The 4,216-nt window shown below is 53.2% G+C and overlaps 1 long non-coding RNA gene across 1 annotated transcript; it reads left to right on the plus strand.

The window, feature by feature from the left end:
• Positions 1-922: 922 nt before the first annotated feature.
• On the plus strand, positions 923-4,008 carry LOC116854668. Its single transcript, XR_004380202.1, has 3 exons — positions 923-966; positions 2,752-2,838; positions 3,933-4,008. It is a non-coding gene; the product is annotated as an uncharacterized LOC116854668 (long non-coding RNA).
• Positions 4,009-4,216: the final 208 nt, after the last annotated feature.

The following is a 4,216-nucleotide window of genomic DNA, read 5'->3' on the forward strand; positions in this document are numbered from 1 at the left end:
AAGTCATTTGTTCTTTATCTGAGGTTCAAGTAATTCAAATTTAACCAAGCATCCTGCATTTTATCTGGCAACCCTAAACACAGGTAAATTGAAAAACAACAACAACAACAACAACAACAACAACAAAAACGAGGATGCTCTCTTTGTGTCAATACGAAATGCTCTCAGGGACGAGTTGAGGGAAAAAGCCAAGCAAAGAACAGCCGATAGGCAGCTCTGGATTAGCAAGGGAGGAAAAGCATACAGGGAGGTTGTACGCAGAAGCCCCTGGAAAGGCCGGCCTTCTGGGGAAGGTAGCTGCGGGGCAGGAACGCCGGGATGAAAGACTTCACTGGGTCCCCTTCGTACCTTTTGGATTTCATGGGATGCAAATGTTTTATCTGGGCAAAAATAAATAAATACGTAAGTAACATAATCAGGCAGTTTTGCCCTGACCCCGCTCCCCGCACCCTTAACCTCCTGCATTCTAGAAATACTCCAAGGCTTGTGTTATCCTTATCAAAATTCCTTTAGGCCTTCAGCCTCGTCGCAGCCTGTCGCAGCCTGTCCGCAGTATCCCCCGCCTGTGGGAGTGGGGTGAGTCACAGCCACCCCCGGCCAGCTGTTGGCCATCTGCAGGCCTTCCTGGGGAAGAGCCCCTTCCTGCTGTGGCCCCCATCCCTGCAAAGACTCTAGGGTTCCTTTCCTCACTCTCTTTCTCTCCCCTTAGACTGTAATTCAAGGGAATTCAACCCCCACTTATTAGCGGTGCCAGGCACTGTTCTAGGAGCGAATCTGAAAGGGAGGGATGACCAGAGCCGGGGGTGGAGGGTGGAGGAGCAATTCTGTATGTGTGTTGCAGGGAGACAGCATCCGGGAAGTCTTCCTGGAGGTGATGGCACCTTGAAAGAAAAGCGCTCTCCTGGGCACAGCCAAGGTCTTTGGGAATTTATCAGCAGGTCTTTCTTGAGCACAAGGATGCATGAGGTCAGTGTTAAGTGCAAGGCTGAAGGCCAAATGAGGAGGCACAAACACAGGGCCTTTCCTCAAAGAACTTAGTCACGTAGGGGAGAAAAGAGCACATCTCATAGGAGGCTGTGGGAACTGCTGAGCAGAATGTGCTTCATTGCCATATCCAGGAGGAGAGGCAGGCTGCTAAGGGGCCCAGGGGATGGTTATGAAACTCATGGGGGAAGGGCCTTCACACATCCGCACATCTCACTCATCTTCCAGGCAAGGTCTCAGGCCCAGAGAGGGGCAGGCAATTGGGCAGGTCACACAGCAGGTCAGCGGCAGAGCCAGGACTAGCCCCTGGGCTCCTGACTCCCAACTCAGGACTGTCTCAAGAGCCCCCACTGCCTCCCACAGGGCTGAGAGCTTGGGCTGGCATCAGGGAAGTCTTCCAGGAGCAGGGATGCTAGGCACTCTGACCCCAGGCATTCATTGGGCAGGTGGCACAGACAGGAGGCACAGGAGGGCAGGTGGCACAGACAGGTGGCACAACAGGTGTTGTCCCAGGAAGGGACCTGCCCCTTTTTGTAACCTGGGGAGACTCTGCCCCGATTGGGCTGAGCTCAGAGTAGTCGGCGAGACCAATCTAGACAGGAAAGGGCCACCTGATAAAGGTAATCTCATGTAACCCTCCCTGTGGGACTCTGTTTAGGAATCAGGCCCGTTTCTAGGAGATCAAATGAAGGCTTAGAGCAATGAAGTGACTTGCCCAAGGTTGCTAGGCAGTGATGACCATGACTCAGCCATAAACAGTGCCCTGCGCTGTTTCCACAAGACCATTCTGCCCGCATTTAGGAAGTTCATAGCCCTCCCTCCAAGGCACACTCGCGGTTCCTCCATATGTGCCCAACAAGGGGGTGAAGGCTTACCAGGAATGCTCTTTCTTCCTGCTTCCCGCAGGCACCCCCTTCAAAGGAGCAGGTAACCCCCGAAGGCCCCATCAGCCATTTACACTTGAGTATAAATTAGTTATCAGACTCTGAGACTGCAGCTGAATACAGGGCCCTGCCCGCAGTGACACACGAAGGTGAAGAGGGAGAGGTCCTTGGGCCTGAGCTGCGCCCCAGGAGTGGCAGGGTGGAGCTTCCCTTGAAGCATCTGGGCGCTGGGCACCGTGTCCAGGTGGCACCAGGAAGGGAGGCGCCCAAGGGCGGAGGCGCACAGAGATGGGGAAAGAACAGCAGCTTTGCTCAGGTTCCAACCTGTGCTGTCTGAAGCCAGCCCTCACCTCCCTGAGCCTCACAACGGCACCGCTGCAGTGGGGAGACTTCCTGAAGGTGGGGGTCCTAAGAAGGGGCTCCATCCTAGGGTTCTCAAACTTAAGGGAGCACTGGCATCCCCTGGAGAGCTCCTAAAACCCCAGACTTCAGGGCCCCTCCTCAGAGGGTCAGCTTCAGTTAGTCCAGGGGAGGGGCCTAACTAACTAACTAACTAACTAACTGAATGCCCTAACAAGTTCCCAGGTAGCTCAGAGGCGGCTGGTGCTCTCCCCCTTCTCTATAAAAACCAGGTGATTGCTACAAAAGCCTAGAGACTGTGGGGGCGGGGGTGGACAGTGCAGAGCCCAGAAAAGCCTTAGGTACAAACTCGACATCTGGCAGGGATTTCACACCCCCATCCCCTCGGTTGGACCAACGGTGCCCAGGAGGAGGAGGCATACAGGGCCAAGGTCGGGGTGAGGATGCTGAGCTCTCCCCGCAACTGCCCCCCGTGAAAATCTCCTACTAAGTGCATGATAGCAGGTGTTGCTTTCTATGCCAGGCACTGTGCCCAGGGCTGCCCATGGACTGTCTCACCTGATCTTGCCCGCAAGTCTAGGAAGTAGGTCACCAACACCCTATTTCACAGGTAAGGAACTCGTGGCAGGCAGAATAATGGCCTCCAGAGGTGTCCATGTTCCCAGCCCCAGAGCCGGTGAATGTTGGCTCACATGGCAAGAAGGACTTTGTAGATGTGATTCTGATATGGATCTCTAGACAGGGAGATTCTTCTGGATTATCTGAGTTAGCTTGGAGTGATCACAGAGGCCTTAATCCCACGAGGCAAAAAGTCAGTGTCTTAGTCCATTCGGGCTGCTATAACAAAACGCAGCACGGGCTGGGTGGCTTATTAACAACAGACATTTATTTCTCACGGTTCTGAAGGCTGGAAGTCCCGAGATCAAGGTGCCTTCAGGATTGCTTTCTCCTAAGGTTCCTCCTCCCTGTTCACGGATGACACCTGCTCGCTGTGTCCTCACCTGGTGGAAGGATGAAGGTAGCTCGCTGGAGCTGCTTTTTTAAAAAGATGTGATTTATAAAAATAGTTTTTTAACCTTAAAAAAAAGATTTTATTCATTTATTTGAGAGAGAGAGAGCACAAGCAGGTAGAGCAGCAGGCAGAGGGAGAGGGCGAACGAAGCAGGCTCCCCGCTGAGCAGAGAGCCCAATGCGGGGCTCGATCCCAGGACCCGAAGCCCTTACAAAAGAGGGAAGGGCTCTGCCCTCCTGACCCAAGCACCTCCCAAAGGCCCCACCTCCAAATACCATCATCTTTGGGGGTGAGCTTTTCAACACATGACTTTGTGGGGGACAGAAACATTGAGACCGCAGCAGTCAGGGAGTCGGAAAGGAGGGGTGAGAGTAGAAACAGAAGTTGGAGACATGAAGGATGGGGCTGCCAGCCCAGGTGTGTGGAGGGCCTCTGGCAGCCAGACAAGGCTAGGAAGGATTCTCACCTGGGACCTCCAGAAAGACCACAACCCAGCCAACACCCTGATTTTTAGCTCCCTCAGGTTCATTCTCGATTTCTGACTTCCATAATGGTCAGATAAAAAAAATGGGTCTTGTTTTATGCCCCTGAATCTGCGGTAATTTGTTATAAGGCTCGTGGAAATTTCATTCCAAACCAAAGGCTCGGAAGGATGCAGTGATAAGACTCAAATGTTCTCTTTCTGTCCACAGGAACTGCGCTCAGACTCCTAACCGCAAAGTTGACTCAACAGCCAACCAGGGTCAAGAATGGAAGGCACCAGTGCCATTCCTCCCCCCACCACCCCCACCCCGCGGAGTAGAAATGAACTTGAGGGTGAGCATGGGGGAATTCTGCTGCTGTTAAATGTCAGAAGAATTGTTATGGGGAAGAGGGAGACTTTTGGACAGCCACAGCAGAGAGTCTCCATATTTTGGAATTCCAGTTGATAAGAACTGGCTGCCTGGGGCTCTGTGTGGGGAAGGTGGGGGGTGGT

The sequence above is a fragment of the Lontra canadensis genome, unplaced genomic scaffold (genome assembly GCF_010015895.1).
Source record: "Lontra canadensis isolate GAN:19392208 unplaced genomic scaffold, GSC_riverotter_1.0 scaffold93, whole genome shotgun sequence".
NCBI lineage: Eukaryota > Metazoa > Chordata > Mammalia > Carnivora > Mustelidae > Lontra > Lontra canadensis.